This window comes from Bos taurus, chromosome 27 (genome assembly GCF_002263795.3).
Source record: "Bos taurus isolate L1 Dominette 01449 registration number 42190680 breed Hereford chromosome 27, ARS-UCD2.0, whole genome shotgun sequence".
Classification (NCBI taxonomy): Eukaryota; Metazoa; Chordata; class Mammalia; order Artiodactyla; family Bovidae; genus Bos; species Bos taurus.
Window position 1 is genome coordinate 32,806,395 of NC_037354.1, and position 21,027 is coordinate 32,827,421.

Below are 21,027 nucleotides of genomic sequence, written 5' to 3' on the forward strand. Positions count from 1 at the left end.
TTCAATTTCTTCTTCAATAAGTTATGGTTAAAAATACCTTTCAAACAATGTTGTGGTCAGTGTTCAGAAAGTGCATACCCGATGGCACTAGCAGTAAAGAACCTGCCTGTCAATGCAGGAAACATAAGAGATGCGGGTTCGATCCCTGGGTCAGGAAGATCCTCTGGAGGAGGGTACAGCAACCCAATCCAGTATTCTTGCCTGGAGAATCCCCATGGACAGAGGAGCCTGGAGGGCTACAGTCCATGGGGTCGAAGAGTCAGACACGACTGAAGCAATGCACAGTCATTCATTAAGTGTTAAGGAGAAAATAACAATGACTTAGCTTTCACCGGGTCACTCAGGATGTCCATCCCCCTGCTATTAACCCGGCGTTCCCAGAATCCGTTGGGGGTGCCTCATTAATGCCCAAGACACACACGGTCGGTTTGCTTGTCACCCGCCGTGTGGTTGCCCTTGGCCTGCTCCGAGTCCTCTGTCAGGACACTACTTTCCCTGCTACCAGAGAGGCGCTGGAGGCTTCCAAGCCAAGGGACTGCAGGGTTGCACCACGTGGTGGAGGAGCAGGGCATTCTCCCCATCATGGGATTGACTCTGAAGACCCAGTCCCAAAGCTGGTTCCCTGGTGACCACCACGTATTAGTTTATAGCATTTATTTATAGCATTTCCTTGCCTATATGCTCTCTATAGTTCAGTGAAAGAAGTCCAGTGGGGCTGAGTAGTGCTCAAAGCCGACTGTGAACCGTACCCCAGGCCATGCTCAGAATCGCTCCGACCCCACTGCAATCTAAGCTTGGTTATCAGGCCGCTGTTTGTGCCTGGTTTCTTCTTCCTCCAAGACAAGCTCTTTCCCCAGAGACTCTTCAGTCCCTCCTGCATTGAACAGGTCCACCCCAAGGTTCACCAGGCCTGCTCAGACATGCCTGACCAGCCTTGGTTCTCACCATGATTCCCTCCAGGCTCCCCGAGGGCCAGCCTGCTGGTGGGAGAGGTGCTGCGCTGATGCCTTCCAGGATCAAGACCAGTGAGAGAAGCTCCAAGGAGACAGAATTGTTTTCCTTATTTGTTGAGTCCCAAATCAAATGGATCTGCCTGTAGGTGGAATGAAATGTCTCAGGTGACCATGAGTGTCCTGAATCATGAACTGTTTAAGTCAGATGGTGCTTTATCAGCGATGTCATTAAAAGATGCCTAGAGTGTCAGACATCACCCTAGAAATCTGTGCATCTATCATCTTTCACAGGGCAAGTCTCGCTGGGAAAGCACTTCTCGAATGCCCCAGAGAACAGACCTCAGGCTTAGCAACTGGTTTCATTGCTCTGGGAGAATAATCACTCCGAATTCCTCTTCGGAATCTAGTTTGGACGATTCAGACCCTCCTGTTTGCACATGGAAGAGTTGTACAGGAGCCAGGACCTTCTGCAACTTCTACAGTAGCCAAGGGTACTGCCATGTGATTGGCACTAAGGAAGACCCTCTGTGTATCATCACACTTTGGGGGATCAAGTTTTCCCAGGAGAAGAGATCATCTGAGGAGGAGGGCATGAAGCAGAGGCACATTCATATTTTCAGCTTACAATAGTAAAAATAAACACTGGGTTTAAGTCAAAAGACTGGAGATTGAGCTGCATTGCTATCAAACATGCAAACTAGGACCCCAGGCAAGTCATGGAAATTCAGAGCTTCCATTTGCTCTACTATAAAATAGGCCTAATAACAGGCCTAATAACATCATAAGGCCAATGCAAGAGAGGCAGAAGACACGGGTTTGAATGCTGGGTTGAGAAGATCCCCTGGGGAAGGAAATAGCAACCCACTCCAGTATTCTTGCTGGGAAAATCCCATGGATAGAGGAGCCTGGTGGGCTACAGTCCATAGGGTCGCAAAGAGTCAGACATGACTGAGCAACTGGGCATGCATACATGCATAAGGCTAATCTAAGGAATTGAGATAATCATGTAGAATGTGTTCTGAGCTACAGTTGGCTTTCCCAAAGCTGAGTTCTCCTTTGTGTCTTATTCAGCCCTCTATGTAATGGGGACAAACAAATCTGACTCCACACTGGACCTGTTTCTTTTACTTTTACCTTTGCATTCTATTCTACAATAATGTTACCTGTTGCCTGAAATACATAGGAAAGCCATTCTCAAGGCTCTGACTTTTAAAGGTATAACACTTTCCCATTCATATAGAGATAAAATGTTGCAGAACAGAGAACAATATTTGTCTTGTTGGAAATTTACAGAAGCATCACGACCTGACCAATGTAGACAGCTGTGAGAACAAAGGATTCTGATGCCAAGAAGTTTGCAACAACCAACTACATACCCTTCCCTCTTAGTAAAAGAAGCCTGAATTCGAACTCAGGAAAAGGTGGTTCTTTGGGACACTAGTCCATCATCTTCTTGATCTGCTGGACTTTCAAATAAATGAAAGACTTCCCTTTTCCTCACCCCAACAATTCGACTCTTGATTTATTCACCTATCATTCAGCAAGGAGTATGGGGCTCAGGCTTGTTAACACTCACCCCCATTGTCTGCATTCGCATCTGATATGCCCTGCCAGAGTTCAACAAATGTCCACTGAATGAACTTAATGTTTCTCCAGAGAAGAACCATCTCTAGAAGAGTACCAATAGATCCATGTTCTAGGGAAGCTAAATCTTCCTTTAACTTAGGCAAGATTCATGGTGCAGCCAGAGCATGCTTCCAGGGTGATTCAGAGGCAGGGAGCCCCGCTGTGTGACTGTGCCCAATCCTAAGAGCCTTGGCAGCTGGTAGAGTGAACTCTCTAGAATTCACACTCTAGAATGAAGTTTGCCCACAGAATGCTTGCAGTAGAAAGTGGCAGAGCCCCATCAAGGAACAGATGCTTCCCTGAACATCCACCTTGCTCAGCAGCCTTACCCACAGCATCTCAGCAGGCAGGCTTCAAGCTCGGCATCGCAGTCACCAAGAGCCATGTGTGTGCATCTCTGGGGCACTCACACATGATGGCAAACACGGAAGTCACTTACCCAAAGGTTTATGCAAAACCACGTCCTCTCGCGAGACCTCCCAACCCACTCTGCCACTGCGTGGAGACCCTTCACTCAGGCCTAGGCACCAGGGAAGCACCCACCCACTCCTTCATCCAATAAGCACTGAAGGAGGCTCAAACCCAGGAAAACAAATGCCCTGCCTCAGGGAGCATTCCTGTGTCTTCAGGCGGCAGACATTATGTAATAACCAAACGAACAAATCTGTAAGTGCACACTGCTATCCTTGCTCTGAAGAAAAGCTACAGGGGATGCTGGGGACCTCCAAGAGGCCACCGTCAGAACAGGCTTCTCTGAAGAAGCGACATGGAACTCAGCCTTCAGGTTGAAGGGTAGAGTCAAGCTCTTGAACAGCAGGAACGGCGTTTGCAAGAGGGGAACGTGCCTGAGACAGTCCAAGAGTTGCCAAAAAGGGCGTGTGGCTGAGAATAGTCTTCCAGTGATCCAGAGGTCTGTATCACAGGTTTAATCTACCTTATCCTAAATGCAGGGAATGACCAGTAAAGGATCTTCTGTGAAGACTAGTGAGATGAGATTTGGGGCTTTAAAAAGATCAGCCCTGGGACTTCCCTGATGGTCCAGTGGCTAAGACTCCAGGCTCCCAATGCAGGGGGCCCAGGTTCAATCCCGGGTCAGGGAAGTAGACCCTATATGCCACAGCTAAGACTCAGCACAGCCAAATAAATAAATATTAAAGAAAAAAACAACAATAACAGCCCAAAAAAAGAGAGTAGAAGGAACTCAAGAGTGGAAGCAGTTAAAATGCTATGTCGGTGGGCAGGGGGAAGGGGGTATAGTGCTGATCTGCACAAAAGTAGGGAGGCAGACTAGGTTGATTCTGTTCAAGGTGCCTCCTCTAGGAAAAGGTGAAAGAACAAGGGGAAAACAACCCTGTGTTCTCAGGGAAAATTATAAGAATACATTTAAAGCAATCCTAAAGTCTTAGAGTCTGAAGACATATAATTAGAGTCAAAAGATAGATCGGCAGCCCACATCGTTCACAGAGCCTCGGGCTAGTACTTAGAGAAGAAAAGGATAAAAGGAAACACACCAGTTTGTTAACCAGTTATCTCGGATCATGGCAGCTTTCTTCCTTCCATCTTCATGGGTTTCTGTTTTCCAAGTTGTCTATAATCATGTATACATTTCTTCTAAAATTGGGAAGAAATCCATAGATTAATTGAAAAAATAATAATGTCTTCTTCTCACTTCCTGGGTGTGTTTCCGGGAAGGAATTAAAGGTGTTTGGTGGGTTTCATCTTACCAGTGGGACACTTATCCTTCCTACTGAATAAAAGGGAGAGGCATTCTCACTCCTAGAAAGTCCTAGATCCTTAGAATAAACACAAACATACACACACACACACACTTGAGGTTGCTTCCTTCAACTGCCTTTGTAATACGTAGGGTTTTCGTCTCTAGCCAACCCCCTACCATCTAGGTAGGGGCCCTAGATGGTAGGGGCTCTAGGCCCCTGCCTCCCAGAAGGGCTCCCCTCCAAACTGACCACTCCACGAGCTACTGACAACTGGACCGAGATATGCACAGGACTCTATGCCAACTGGATTTTCCCTCCAGAATTTGGAACTGAGACAGTGAGACTCAGTGAAGAAAGATGATGGACAAAACCGTGGTTGAGTAGCATCAGGGCAAAGTTGATACAAGTGGTCCTCCTCTCAGGGCACAGCCAAAGCCATGAGGAAGTACAAGCCAAGACACTCCCCAAGGAGACACCCCTCCCCGCAGAGGGACGGGAACAAAAACAGAAGCGAATCAGAGCTCCGTGAATCAGATGCGAATCCATGGTTTCGGGGAAGGCAGAAGAAGCTGCTTCCACCTGCTGCCCACCTCATTCCCCAGACGGCCTGTCTCCCCTCAGTTGTCTGAGAGGGGAGCTGTGGTGTTCCTTCAATAGATCCTGTTTACTTGAATTCTCTCAAAGGGTTTCTCTTCCTCACAAAGCCAAAGAGCTTCAACTAAGAAACTCTCCTCCTATTCAGCTAGCAGCCCGGCTTCTCCTCGCCTTCCAGCAGATTATCCATCCCGCCCAGGCCTAAGTCACTGTGACCTGGGGAAGGCCACGTGCTTCCCTCCAACCAGGCCCCGCCACCCAACCCAGTCAGGCCACACTCACACTCCGAGCCAAGCCAGCTCCCTCTTCCTCAAAGCTGAGCGAGCCAAGAGTGGGCTGCAGCTCCCCTCAAAGGCTGTCCTGCGGCTCTACCAAGAAGAACTCCGTGCCCTGTGGCCTCGTGACCTCCCCCCAAGGCAGAGGTTTGCCCCTCAGGGAGAAGCCCTCCCCCCATATAAGGGCTTAGGGCCCAGCAGCGCCTGCCTTAAGCCAGAGGAGGCAGGGAGTTTGACAGCTCCAAGGTAAAGCCTCTTTTTATTAAGACAACACAGCAAACTTTTTTTAACCACAGCTGACATCACTCTAATAAATCACCATCATGTCTTGTGGGATAGAAAAAGCCAAAACACTGTCACATTTGATTTTCCTGGCTACTTTCGCCTCAAGAACAAACCATGTGTTTTTAATCAACAATACTTTGTTTTGCATTTCTCAGACCCCAATACTCTTTAAATAGTTGCTTTGACCAGAGGGCTATTTTAAACCCAGGGCCAGCTTCTTTGCAGAGGACATTAAGAAACAGAACACCATGTTACCGGGTCCCCAAGCTTATCCAGGGCACTTTCTCCGGCGGGATGATAATGTATTAGGAGGCTGTCTCTGTCTGTCTCAGAGGGGGCTTTCCTTGTCCCTCTTTGGGAATTTAATTAGATGTCTTCCCAGAAAGTTAGAGGGTTTGTTTTTTTTTTTTTTTTTTTTTTTTGGTTTCACTAACAGGCAACCTAAATGGGTTATGGGAAAACGGCAAATTCCCAGCCAAAGGAAACATAGAAAGTCACATCTGGGACCAGGATTCCAGAGCAGTGAAAGAGGAGGTGGCAGAGGAAGGGGACTGTTGGAGGGGAAATGAGCAATGAAATAAGGTTTCTGGAATGGCACATGTCAATTTCTGTCCAGGCTTCTTGCGGGCTGATGGGCTCGGACAAACGCAGTGAAGCCTGCATGGATTCATCCTTTGCATCTTGGGGAATGGGTACCACCTTCAGGCAAGAATAAGCTGTGTACAGAAATCTCTCACTAAAGTGGCTACTCCCCTGACTGCCCAGTACACCAGGATATCAGAAATGATTTGCAGCTGGGTTCATCCTATCCTGACATAGGTCTGCAACAACGCCTGGCTTTAGAAAGATGATAGAAGGCGACTGAGAAAGAAGACCTTAACGTCAACTGGAGAACACTCTAAACTATCATGGAACAGTTTGGTTGGAGCCCAGTGGAACAGCCCAGCCAAAAATATAGACATGGCTTCCGTGTGGTTCTGGTGTCAACTACTGTCCCTCAGCTGTCTGGCAAAATTCTTGTCCTTGATTGACTAGTGAAATCCTCCAACACAGGTCAGCTCAAGGCTCACTTCTTCCCTGGAGGTCCTAATGGTTCACCCTCTGCTGATCGGATGGTGCATGCCACCCAGGGCAGCCCCAGGCTCATACACCCAGGCCCAGACCTCTGCATGTCACACCCACCCCTCCCTGGGTCTGAGCCAACAGTCTTACAAAACACCCTCAGTTGTTCAAAGTTCACTCTTTCATGGAGTCTTCATCAACTATACACTCTGGTTATTCGTTTTTCTGTGTATTATTCCACGAAACCACAGAATGTGTAAACATGATGCTGACCCATGGAAAACCTACTCTGTCGATGTTCTCTGCAAAATTCCCTGTCCCCACACTCCCCAAACACCCAAAACATGATGGCTACATGCACCATCATGTAGCCATGATGGGAAAGGCAGTAGTTTACATGAACGCCTGTAATCAGGAGGGGGTGATCTTCCAGGCTAAATGCTATCAGCAAGGACCTCTCCCATGACTCAGAAGACTTTGTGCCATGGTCAGATCTGTCTCCCTCTCACAGATAAGCTAGTGTTAGTAGCCATGACTTGCAGGCTCACTGGAATTTGCTGTTATCATAGTCACCTCTAGGGGATTTCATTTGGCCATATACGGATCTCGGGGCTGACTATTTACAAGTCCAGGTTAGGGATTACTTTCCAGTTACTTCCCTGGTGGCTCAGACGGTAAAGCGTCTGTCTACAATGCAGGAGACCTGGGTTCGAGCCCTGGGTTGGGAAGATCCCCTGGAGAAGGAAATGGCAACCCACTCCAGTACTATTGCCTGGAAAATCCCATGGACAGAGGAGCCTGGTAGGCTACAGTCTATGGGGTCACAAAGAATTGGACACGACTGAGCGACTTCACTTTCACATTCCAGTTAGGTATTACAAATAGATATTTAATTCATGGCCTAGCACCTTAATGTTCTACAACAAATGTTTTTATTCATTTAGATATCTTCACAGGATAAAGTAGGAAACCTGGAAAGATAATGAAATATTGGAAATCTTCTGGTTGCTATTTACGTGGGTATTCAAGAACAGATTCAGAAGGAGGGGTTCGTGTGCCTGTGTGTATATGTGTGTGTCTGTGTGTGTGTTTGGTGGGGTAAATTAAAGATTCCACAGTTGGTACCTGGCAGGAACACACTCAAGCAAGCCTCTGGAGTTGCCTCACAGATTTCTTCCTGTGTTCACCTCCACCTGCTTCCCAGGTCAGCCATCCCTGGCCATGGCCAGATGCACGGAGATATCAGGATTAAGAAAAGATAGATCCTTGCTCCCCACAGTATGGCCTGTACACAGATTGCCACACTTGTTAGAAATGGTCAAGTTCCGTTGTTCCACACAGATGGACTCAGAATCTGCATTTTAATAACATCCCTTGGTAGATTTGTATGAAACATTAAATCTGAGAAGCACTGGTATTTCTTAGCCCTGACTATACATAAGAACCACCTGGCTTTCGATACTAAGTTCTGACGCTAAACTAGAGGTCCTAAACCCCAGTCCCTGAACCAGTACTGGTCGGAAGCCTGTTTGGAACTGGGCTGCACAGCAGGAGGTGGTGAGCCGCCAGCCAGTGAGCTAAGCTTCATCCACGACTCCCCATCGCTCACATTACTACCTGAACCATTTCTGCTCCACCCCCATCTGCGGAAAAAAATTGTCTTCCACAAAACTGGTCCCTGGTGCCAACAAGTTTGGGGACCGCTGCTCTAGACCAATGAAATCAGAGTTTCTAGACTTGGGGCCCAGGCTTTGGCATTGTAAACATTCCAAGTAACTTCAGCATACAGACCGGGTGGAGACCACTGGTTCACAGAGTGATCATGTCCTATGTCTCACACGGCTGACATCACAGCCAGCTTTTGAACCAGAGCCTGAGATCCAAGCACCACGTGGGCGGCCTATCCATGGTAGGGATGTCTGCTCATCTGAGGACCAGAGACAAGCAGAGAAGAACAGCCGTGAATCTCCAGGAAGCCCGGGGCTAAAGGATGCAGCGTTCCTCTCCCAGACAAGCCAAGGAGGCTAGGGCAGGAGGATCAGACTGAAGAACACGATTACTGCACCACGGAGACCCGCAGGTCACACTGGCTGTGACCTCCCTGGAAAGGGCAGGTGCAGCTGCCCACAGATCAGGAGCCACCCCCAACCCCGCCCCCTACCCAGAGGGAAGCCCCAGCAGCTCCTATCTCGGTGCCCCCAGAAAAGCCAGGCCAGAGGGTGGAGGATTTCAGCCAGATTTAATGGAAGCTTTACAAACGAAATATGTTTATTAGTAAATAATAATTACAGGGGAGCAGGTGCCCCGGGGGAGCAGGTAACGTGGGATTCCACTGTCAAATGCCTTCCATGAACAAGCCCTGTCTGAAATTAAAACATCCCTGCTGTCAACACGAGTGTTTAAAGAGACCCAGGTTTCTGTACTGGAAGCCATAATTCTAATGCCAGCAGTTCATGGAAGGCTTCCTCGTTTATAGGGAGCTCTCACACTGCTAATGCTTTTAAGCCTCACGACAAGCCTGGGAGTCAAGAACTTCTCATTACCCCATTTTATAGATGAGGAAACAAGTATTAAACCTGGGTATTAAAGGGGGCAGGCCCAGGTCGCTCAGCTAGTGATCGGGGAGCCAGGCCTTGGGGTACAAGGCCAGTGCCCACTGCCCTGCCCTGCAGCTGCCTTCCAAAGTGCACTGATGTTATTTGGTCAGAACTCTAATCCCACTGGAAAACTCGTCCTCTTTCACTTCCAGGATTTCCTTTGCTGCTGGGCACCAGAGCCTTTGGGGCCCTACCCTTCTATGTCCTGTGTGCCAGCTGACCTCTAGGGAGACACGTTTGTGGCACCCAGGTGGGCCCCTCTCTGAGACCTAAGGCAGGGATGAGCTGGAGTTTGCCAGCCAACAGGAGAGCGGAGGGCATGTAAAACTGGAAGAAGTTATTCATAGGTGCACGCACACACACACATGTAGTTTCTCAACTGTAGGACATATTCAGGGTCCTGTTTCCAGTCACCGCAAAATTCCAGGTGGAAGTCACGAGCCAAAGAAATCATGAACCCTTCCAATATGGCGACCAAGTCATAAACGTCATCACCAACTTGCAGAAGATTGAAAAATCCAGGAACAAATTAGCCTGGTGAAGACAGTGACTTGTGGAGCCGTCTCAGAGAAGAGTCAGGAAAGCCAGCAACTTTAAATCCTTTCAAGTTTCTTAATCAAGTTACACTATTATTTGAAATTGGCAGAACACCAATGGATTTAGTCCAAAGACATAATATATGACTTTTTTTTTTTTTTTCTGGTTTTCTTTTTTAAGGGCATTAGGGTTTTAGTTCCTTTTTTCCTTCTTCTTGAAGGTTGGGTGTTTTTTTTTTTTTTTGGCAATATGTCGCTTTCTTTTCTCAAATCCATTTCCATCCAACATGCAGAAAATGGAGGCATTCCAGGGAGCCCTACACCTCCCTTCTCCTTGCACCCCTCGAAGAGCAGGCTCCTCCGTTAAACCGGCCTGCAGCCACAGGCAACAGCACAGGATTTTGTGCAAATGGTTCTGCTGTTCCCTTGCAGCAACAGAGGGTGGGGGAGCCCTCATCACAGGATCACCCCCGAGATTTTGGAGGAACCTTGCCCTTCAAAGGCTTCCTCCACTCCCTCCCTCCCGGGGGCTCCACTCACAAGGGCGTACAAGCCCAGGCCTCCCTTTGTATGGCCTCCCGGCCTGCCCCAGGCCTCAGCCTCCCTTTCTGGGGAGTGCCCTGAGAGGCTGTCCAGGGCGCTGGGAGTTGCTCGCTCCTGCAACTCCCCTCCCACAGGCCCTGAGAAACCCCGGAGATCAAAGAGCTCAGCAGCAGACCAGGTGTCCGGCCTCGTCCACAGGCCACGATTAATCAAACTCCTGACTCACAGGGAGATCAAACCCGGCCCCCCGCCAGCTGTTGGTTAAAGCTGGCCTTCAAGTTGCCCTCATTAAATTTCCTCTCCCTCTCCCTGCTGACTCCTGCCCCGTGACCGCCTCTCTTGGATCTTTCTCTCAGCGCCTGTTTCCTCTCCCTCCTCCCCCCTTCCACCGGCCTCTCAGTCTCCGATTCCACGGCGCTCCCTCCTGCTCCCCCAGCCACCACCCCCTCTCCCTGACACCCCAGCTGCTCTGTTCTCTTGGTCCAATTCCTTCAAAAAGCCATGGTCCCCAGACTCCCTCACCTAGACCCTCTCTCCCGGACCCTCCTGCTCAGACCCTGAAAGTTCCAAGAGGAAGTTATCACGGGCGTCTGCTGTGGCTCGGAGAGCGGGTTTCCCCAGCTCTCAAGGCCAAGGGTGAGTTCACCCATGCAGAACTGAATGCTCACCTGATCCTCTCTGCAGCAGACACAGGCCTCTTCAGCACCACACACACACAGACCCACAGAAACACACGTGTACATATACACACAAACACACTCACATATAGCCATAGACACATACAGACACACACACACAGGCACACACAAACGCGGACCCACAGAAACACATACGTACATATAGACAGATGCACTCACAGAGACCCACAGACACACAGACACCCACACACACAGGCCGCAGACACCCACACACACACAGACCCACAGAAACATGTGTACATATGCATGCAGACACACACATACCCATAGACACATACAGACACCCCCCCACACATACACAGACACAGATATACATACACAGATATACATACAAACACATACATACCATGCACTCATACACAGACATATACAAATACAAGCACACATACATGTGCACACGTACACAACACATATATGTACCTATACATGTACACATACATAACTGCACACACACATACCTGTGCGTGTACACATACAGACATAGTTACTACATGTGTACGCATATACGTGCCTACACACATACACACAGATACCCACACATGTACACCTACATGTACATGCCTCTGAGTGTACACATATACATATCTGCACACATGCATACATATATGTGTACCCAAACACACGTTTCCCTGCTGGCCCATCCCCGCCTTAGCACAGTTCGTGACCCACCCCCAGAAGGACTGTCTGCCCCTGAACAGGAAGCAGCAAATACCCCTAGAAGCTGCAGCCTGGGGCACAAGCCTCCTCCTCCCAGCTCTGCCCAGCGCCGGGAAGGAGGCACATTTTGGCTCCTGACTTCTCCCCGGCTGATGTGTCAAGAACATTCACTCCAGTTGTCTGAGGTTTGTTTCTATGCACTTTTTCCTACAACAAACACTGACAAAAAAAAAAAAAAAGCAAATCCAGGCTGCAGAGCACTGTCCTCTCTTTCTCCGTCTCTCTATATACATCTATGTATTTTTTAACTTGTTTTCCATTTCAGTGGTTCTTCAAGCGCACAGGCGTGAGAAAACACAGATGGATCAGAGCAGGCAGTGTTGGAGCCGCGCGGGAGACTTCGCACCGCGCTGGAGATTTTTAGAAGTCTTGGAAGACCTCAGGAGGCAAGAGAGGGTTTTTTTTTTTTTTTTTGGTTTGGGGTGGGTTGTTTTTTTTTTTTTTTTTCTCCTTATAGACTTGGAATGTTCTCCTCTCTTCCTCTCCTGGTTCTATTTCTCTAGCCCTGGCATCATCTGCTGCCATGGCTGGGAACACAAGGTCCCTTGGCCTCAGTGCCTAGGTCGCTGTGGCTGCCCTGGGCTTGACCCCTCTACCTGTCCATGTTTCCCCAGCTGTGGTGAGGCAAGCCCCGGGAAGGGGGGCTGGGTTACGAGAGGCCATCCATCACATGGGCGGCAGCAGAGGCCTGAATGAGGGCCAGAGGGGTCAGGGCTTGCCCACTTGGGCAGCTCAGCAGGGGGGAGGCGGGAGCATTACAAATTGTTGAGATATCAGGGCCAGCCTTGATGGATGGTGCAGATTCAGGACCGAGATGCTGCCACCGGGCCCAGTTCGTGCTCTGGTCCTCCTCGGCTTCTTCCCAGCCCACCACCCCACCCCCCTGGTTGCCCCTTCTTCTCCACTTGCTTTCTCTTGCCGGCTCAAAGCCCATCCATCAAGCTGTGCCCCGAAGCTGACCTTTTGCAGAGAACAGCCCGCCTCAGAGAACCATTTCTCGCTGAAAAACCTCACTGAGGAATTTTATTAATGCTGGCAGGGCAGCAGACGGTGAGGGCCACCGTGACTTCCTGTCCCCACCGCCTGCCTCGATGCCCACAGTTTCACGAGCTTCAAGCCAGAGTGGAAAGTGCCAGGTGTGACCAGATTTCTTCAGCCACTCCTATTTCTCTCTCGCGCTCTCTCTTTCTGTATCTCTGTCATCTCTGTCTCCCTCTCAGCTGCAGACTCACTTCCGCTGCAGGTAGCCTGCTGGTCTGAGTCACCTGTGGACATGTGGGGTGCCTGTCCTCCTCTGAGACTCAGCGGTCGCCTCAGCCCCACCTTCACCTCCACACAGTCTGACCTCAGCGAGACGGGCGTTTCGGGAGAGGCGCCGAGGCCTCCTCTGGGAGAAAAGCGAGTGTCAACTGAGAAGTCCAGCTCGGTGGGGAGGAGACGTGCTCTCCCGGCTTGGGCTGGGGATGGATGCACCGTTGCCTGCTTTCTAGCCAGCGGGGGGACCTGTCCATCTCCTCGGGGCCCCCTCTCTGGAGACCACACAGGCTGCCAGAGGTGCCACCGCAGCTTCACAATAGAATGGAGAGTGCGGACGTGTTGGGGCAAACAGTGATGGAAGATGTTTAATAGAATTACTATTAGGCCTCGAGTTAATGAATCACAACTGCAAGAAATCATGATAATCCAGCCAGCATTAGTGACAGATTAGCTTCAAAGCTGCCATAAAAGTGCCATAATGCTTACCTAACGGCATGATTAATTCTCCCAGTACATAATGGCTTTATGAAGGAACCAGGCACCAACAGAGGCTTGACAGAAAGCCACGCCAAGATCCGCAGGGCGCCGGGGGGCACCCCCACCCTGCCTGGGCCCTGTGACTTCCGCTCCGCCGGAAGGCAGCTGCCCCTGCTGGATTGTGGGTAGCCGGGCAGCTGCTAGGGCTCACCCCAGAGCCATCTTGGGCAGGGGGCAAGGAAAAGCACCTCCGGACCCCTTCCAGGGCTTTGCCCCTCACCCGATAGCTGTCCAGAGAGACCAGGAAGTCACATCACGCCAGCTCCCAAGACAGTAACTCCTGGGACCAGCATTGGTGCCTGGAGAGCCCCAGCATGGTCCCCTGATCAGAAGGCCCAGCTTGAAGAGGCCTGGGAAGAGCCCGCAACTGGGGAATTCACCAGGCCTGTCCTCACCCGCTGTGTGACGAGCACAGTCACTCAACATTTCTGGCTCAGCTAGTCAGGCTCCAAGTCTATATTCTTAACCACTCGACTGCCTCCCTAGAACGGCATCTAAGAGTTATGAATCACTAACTTGTCCTTCAGGCAAAATGCAAATCTCATATGCTATTATTTCATTTGCTGCCCCCAACAACCCTCCTAGAGAGGTACCATTATGCTCAATTCACAGATAGGGAAACTTAAGCTCCACAACTAAACCAGAAGTAAGTGTGGAGCCAGGCAACACGCCCCAGTTCCATGCTTTCCTATCAGCCCTCTTTACCTTTCATACCACCAGTTTTGGGCTTCCTTCATGGCTCAACAGTAAAGAATCTGCCTGAAATGCAGGAAACACAGAAGACACAGGTTTGATCCCTGAGTCAGGAAGATCCCCTAGAGGAGGGCATGGCAACCCACCCCAGTATTTTTGCCTGGAGAATCCCATGGACAGAGGAGCCTAGTGGGCTACAGTCTATAGGGTCGCAAAGAATCAGACACGACTGAAGCAACTGAGCACACACACACACCGCCAATTTAACCTCGGGGGAAAAGCAGCTGGTGAGACACTGAACAACATCTTCTAGAATGTTCAGTTCTGCTTGATTGCCCACCCCACCCTTCCATGGAAGTGGAGAATCTGAACCGACTCTAGGATCCTGTTCTGATAGTGTTAGCTTGGGCACACAACCACTCCTGGTTTCTGTTTCGGTGTCTCTTTTGTACAAGAGGAATAGTAGTGTAACAGAGAACAAGCCTGACTCCATATCGGATCTATTCCTTTAGCTCTATCTAACCTTTGCACTCTGTGGCCTGTGCTGAGTCATGCTGGTTCTGCACCTTTTGTAAAAGAATGTTGCCTGTGGCCTGAAATATACAGGAAACCCATTCTCAAGGCTCTGACCTTTAAAGGTAGAACATTTTCCCATTCATATACAGATAAAGAGTTGCAGAACAGAGAATAACCTTTGTCTTGCTGGAGGTTTACAGGAACAATGTGACCAGAGCCACCTGGACAACTGGAAGAACAAAGGATTCCTGCACCAAAAAGTATCTAACAACCAGCCACACCCCCTCCTTTAGTATAAAAGAAGCCAGAATTCTGACTTGGGTTAGATGGTTTTTTAGGATACCAGTCGACCATCTTCCTGGTCTGCTGGCTTTCCAAATAAAGTCCCTTGTCCCAACAACTCATCTCTCAGTTTATCTACCTGTTGTGTGACAAACAGTATGAGCTTGAACTTGGAAACCATAGTAGTAATAATAATAGGTTGCCCACCTCTCAGAAAGAGCATCTCGACCCCTCAGGGCTCAGATCTATGTTTTCACAACTCCCGCTAGGGCCAGGGCCACTTGCCTGAACACGGACTCCACTCCATAGCCTCCTGCCATGGTCTTCCCATCTTCCCATAAATATAGAGGCAATTAGCAGGAAGCCCAGGTCTGAAGGGAATTCTCAGAGCCTTGTTCATCTTCATAAAGTTAAAGAAAATCCCCCAGGAGGCCTGAATCACTGCTGTGGCAGGCCAGCTGTTTCTGGTCTGATTAACTAGGGCTCCATGCAAGGCACACAGCCGTCCCTCGAGTATCCTCCCAGCTCACACAACTCCAGGGTGCCCACCAAAAGGAGACCCCTCCAGGCTGTCATGGATACACTTGCAAAAAAAGGAGACTTGGTCCTCTCCTGCCAAAGCCTCGACAGGCTCCAATCTTCCCTGATGTCAATGCACTTCTTAAACTCCAAAATCAAATGGCAACCATCACTCATTCAGCAAATACAGTGGATCCTTGGATAACAGGATCCGTAATATAAGTGGACTGCCTGGGTCTTCTTATATTCACTTTTTTTTTTTTTTTTCAAATAAATAATACAGTGCTATGTGACCTGTCATTATTTGAAATTTCAGGTACAGAACTGTGGATACTGAAGAATCACAGACATGGAGGACCGACTATAAGTTATGTGCATTTTCTACCACGTATCGTGTCGACCCTCCTAACCCCAGAGTTATCCAAGGGTCCACTGTATTTGCTTTTACAGGCACTGTGGGAAAGGCCAAGAAGGGGATGAAGGCCCACTTCATCCCTTTGCAGCACTGAATCCCCAGACGGACATGAGCCTTGAAGATCTGTGCCGTCACACATTGGGTGGGTTTTTTGAAGGTGACTACCTTCATGACGACTCATGCGTCCCATAGCTGATGGCCTAATGGGTATTAGGTGGACCCCATCACTTTAGTTATAAAGTCACCAAACCTCAGGGTTGTCAGAGATGGCAATGAGTGTTTCTCCTGGTCCCCTCCTCGCCAAACCTACCCCCAACTGCTATTGGTTCCCCTTGAGTCCAATATAGAGTTCTTATTTCAACATGCTGAGCCCAGTGAAAGCCCAATAAATATTTATTGATGGTGGTGCCTGTGATGAATTAACAGCCAAAGCTGTAAAATGAAAGTTTCACACAAGCAGAGACCCTGGTGAGAAAAGAAACCACTATATAAAGTTTGAAATTTTTCAAAATGACAAGCATTCACACACTCATACTCACACACATGGGATATTAGACAGAAGACCACCACTCTCTATCAAGCTTATCCAGAAAACCTCATTGGAAAACAGGAAGTTTTCCAATAGAATGTTCATACCTTTATGGCAGGCATGTTCAGCTTCTCAGCAGCCAATCAGTCCAGCCTGTTCCAGGCCCTGGATCCAGAGCCTCTCTTTGTCTCCTTGTCAGATCCAAGTGTTGATCACTCAGTCGCGTCCAACTCTCTGCAAGTCCATGGACTATAGCCTGCCAGGCTCCTCTGTCCGTGGAATTCTCCAGGCAAGAATACTGGGGCAGGTTGCCATTTCCCCCTCCAGGGTATCTTCCTAAATCAGGGATCGAACACAAGTCTCCTGCATTTCAGGCAGATTGTTTACTGCTTGAGTCACCAAGGAAGCCCAAGGGCCAATGCATTTCCAGTCCTGGAGAAAGAAAATGGCACCACTGAGCGCTTGATCAGGCATCTGAGATCAGCTAAAATAAGTGCTGTGACATATACAATTCTCAGGATGCTAAAAACTAAAAGAAAAAGATCCAGGGCAAGAGAGGCTATTTAAATGGGAATTTTTGACCAGACAGTATGTGCCTAGAAGGAAATGCCAAGGAGTGTGACCCTGAAGACATCAAGAACTTTGAGGTGGGTGGAGACAGTCATCATGAAGCCCCCAACCCACCCAACACGTCCACAGGCGTGAGCACACTGACTGTGGATCTATGAGCCTCCCGTGATTCTGAGGATTAATGGTAGCTTGAATATTTTCCCCCATCTGACCTGCCCAGATGCTCCCAACTGCAGCTCTGAGGCACCAAAGCTCCCTGCCATCCCCTCGATCTTGATCCATTTGACTCTGAATTCAAGCTCCACGGGCTTCAGACATCAAGCCACATGGCTACCTGGAGGGCAGTCAGAATGGGACTTTGCCACTCCTGAAACCCAGCAAGAGAGAACCATGTACAAGCTGCTAAAGCATGTGGGCTAAAGAAAAACCTCGGCCAGCTCGAAAGAAGGAAACCACAGACGACCTTGAGGAAACGACTTTGAGTTTGTGCTGAACTTATCAAGTGAGACTGTGTGTGTCACTCACTTCCTCTGAGCCTGGTCTGTGCCCCGAGGTTGTCTCGCCCTGGAGGAAGCTGGTTCTAGCACAGCCTGTGGCAGGGTCTGGGGTTGGGGACAGAGCAGGAGAAGTCAGAAGGAAAAGAGCATGAAAACCAAAGATGCCCCAACAGAGCTGTAGAGGGAAGCAGGTAGGAGCTGTGGGGCAGGCTGCCCTGACTCTTCTGGTCCTCCCAGACCCCATGTTCTTCTTCGTCTTCCAGCTCTTGTTCCTTGCCCAGTCCCTGGGAACTTCTTATTTGGACACTCTTCTGATGTTGACTGGAGAAGGCAATGGCACCCCACTCCAGTACTCTTGCCTGGAAAATCCCATGGACAGAGGAGGCTGGAAGGCTGCAGTCCATGGGGTCGATGAGGGTCGGACACGACGGAGTGACTTCACTTTCACTTTCACTTTCATGCATTGGAGAAGGAAATGGCAACCCACTCCAGTGTTCTTGCCTGGAGAATCCCAGGGATGGGGGAGCCTGGTGGGCTGCTGTCTACGGGGTTGCACAGAGTCGGACATGACTGAAGCGACTTAGCAGCAGCAGTAGCAGCTGGTGTTGACCAGGCAACCTGAGTGAAGAAGACAGAGAAGGAGACTGTCGATGACCAGAGTTTGGTGGCATTGTCGTGTGCCAGGCCCTCTGCTAGGGAGCGTCCTCCTGTGGGAAGATCACAATATGTCCGTGGACAGAAGGAACACCCACAGTCCAGCTGGCAATGCCTGTTGGCCCCTTCCCAGCCTGGGCCTGTCTTCCCTGGCTGCTAAATACTATCTCCTAATTCTGCTCATTTTTGGTATTTGTTCCTGTCCAGATGGGGTGTCTGATCTTGCCATGGCGGGTGTTTTCTGCAAGAGGGGACCTGGTACACTTTTATAGGAACCCGGTGGCTCCCTAGGGTCAGCCTCTAATGCTGTCCAGATGCAGGAAAACAGAAGGGCCATTCAAAAACAACCGAAATATCAACACACTTTGAAAGCGGTCTGTTAGCACTTGTCATAAGCACAATAAACAAAACAATGAAGCCATCAGAAAGGACCGTGAGACAGTTAGGCTTTAGGAACTTGGCTTTGATGACTTAGAAAAGCAAAGAAAGGGGGCAGAACCAGTTCCCACTTGGGCCAAGGCTTGTTTGTTCTGCTTATCTGAAGTGAGTGCTAACAATCCTCACCATGATGAAAGGACCTAGAAGTTTCTCTCTTGCAACTGGCCTCTTGGCAGTTGGGCACTGCCTTCCATAACTGGTCGGGTTCTGCATGTGCCCATAAAACACTCATCTGTAGGACACCACGCCCATCTGCAGAAAAACCCTTGTCCTTTCTGGGTTAGCTCAGCAAACAAGTGAGCATAGCCAATGACATCATTCACTGGTTCTTCCCCAGGTGGGCTCTGGGAGATAAGACTGGGGCTGGAGGAGTTAAAGTTGTAGACACTCAGGAGTCAGGTACTCCAACCCCAGGTGAGTCAGAGCTGGGACCAAGGGTCTATTGGTCCTGCCTTCCGGAGGAAGAGGCTGAGAGAGAAAGGTCAACCCACACCAGGCTTCCAGTCTGAGGTGTGGGGCAGGGGCTGGAGCTGTCTCTGGGTGAAATGAGGCCACCTTCTTACCACTTACTCAAGCTTGTTTCCCTCTGTCTCCACGGCTCAGGCTTTGCCTAATTCCCAAAGTGGGCGCCGGCCAACATCTATCAAATTACCTGCCAGTGATTTAAGCGAGCTTAGTTCGTTTGGGTGCAGTCCTGCATTTTGACTCTTAGTCAAGCAAAATAAGGGATTAACCAAGAGGGGGGCGGGGCGGGGGTGTCTAACGTGCCTGTCTACTGTAGGGAGAGGGGGTTCTAGAAGCAAATGAGTCCTGCTGGCAAGAATGAATGAAAAACTGGGGGTCTGGTCCCCTGCTGTGCAGTGTGACCTTCTCTCCCCATACATACATCCTGTTGGCCAGTCTGCTAAGCCCTGTGGGCAGATGAATCAGAAGATTCCCCTCCTAATTGGGAAAGGGAAAAAAAAAAGATGTCAGAACAAAGGAACCAAACACACGTATAATAGAACTCTCCCATTTCTGCTGCAGACCTAAGGACTGAAGTCTATTCTGTCGTAATCCTCCTCCTCCCAAGGCAAAAACACCCCGAGGGTCTGCCGGCTTAGTCGGAATCTGGCTGTCTCTCTGGAACAGAAAATGATTCCACAACGAGCAGTAAAAATTCACCGAACACCTTTGGTGTGTCTGGTCACTCCCTTCAACTACTTCAAATATTTCATCAGGTGGGAATAATCTTGGAATCGAAGGCTCAACTTCTCCAGATGCCTTGCAGCCTAAGGAGGATAAGACTCCTAGCTTCAAAGGCCCACCTTAATTCCTGTCCGCCTCCCAGCCAAGTGAGGATAGAAAAGCAACAGGCAAGAGGCTTGGGCTCCTTCACAGTGCCCATCTGTCCTCTGACTAACTTGCCGTGGTGCTGAGGAAAGAACACGGAATTTTGGAGTCAGAGAAAGTTGTGACTCGAGTCCTACTGCACACCCTAACTGCCAGCTTCTGAGTAGTGACATAATTTGTAGAACTTTTAAAGGACCAAAAGAGCTCATGCTTAACAAAAACCAAGGCAGAATACAGTATGTGCAATAAATATTGGCTGCTTTATTCTCATCTCCACCCACATATAGCTGTCAATCAAGTCATAGACAAGTATTTGTTAGAAGCCCATTCAGTGCCCAACACAATGAGAGGTCAAAGGTACAGAGCATAAGCCAAGGTCACTGCCTTGGGGGAGCGCCCAGAATGATAAGATGAGCAGATCATTTAATAGAGAAATGGCTTCAAAACAAACACAGAGTCCTGTTATGAGAGGGAAGCAATATGGTCCTTCACAGGCTTAGACTCGTCCCGCTTAGGAGGCTTATTGTTATTGTTCAGTCACCAAGTCATGCCCAACTCTGCGATTCCCAAGGACCACTATCTCCCAGAGTTTGCTCAAACTCATGGTGCTTCTTACTGACAAAATGACCTTGGGTCAAATACTTAATCCCTGTAAGTCTTGGTTTCCTCATCTGGAAAATGAAGGAAATCACATCTCTCATTGGGCTATCATCAGGATTAAATTAAGTTCAATTAAAAGTGCCCATTATCAGCAGTGTAATCTCAAATGTGAAATGTGGATAATTGTCCTAACTCATAGGAATGTGCTGAGGACTAAATTTATTAGTACATGTAAGGCATTTTAAATAGGGTAATGTCACTGTTTTTATTGCCCTCTAGAATGTAAGTTCTTTAAAGGAAGGATTTTTGTCTGTTTCATGCACTGATGCATTTCCAATAGAACAGGGCCTAGTACATACCACATAAGTATTAGTTGATTCGGTCCTACAGGAGAATCAAGCAGAGGGGCAGATTCCATTCCAGGAAGGCTTCCTGGAAGAGGCGATACAGAATGGTGGATGGGGTTAGTCTTCCTGAGTGGGAAGGTGGGGAAGGGAAGGCCTATAGAGCAACTAGCATGGGGGAGCACCAGGTGTGAAGGAGCATGGTGTGAACAGGAAACTTCAGGCAATCTAGTATTTGTA

General features: G+C 49.1%; 1 long non-coding RNA gene across 1 annotated transcript in view; it reads right to left on the bottom strand.

Annotated features, from left to right (window-relative positions):
* LOC132344064 (uncharacterized) overlaps positions 1 to 20,439 on the bottom strand; it is a 113,014-nt gene extending 92,575 nt beyond the window's left edge. The window contains exons 1-2 of the long non-coding RNA XR_009493165.1: positions 17,448 to 20,439; positions 16,460 to 16,784 (exon numbers count right to left, since the gene is read on the bottom strand). This is a non-coding gene — a long non-coding RNA (uncharacterized lncRNA). The remainder of the gene's footprint in view (positions 1 to 16,459; positions 16,785 to 17,447) is intronic.
* Between the last annotated feature and the right edge of the window lie 588 nt (positions 20,440 to 21,027).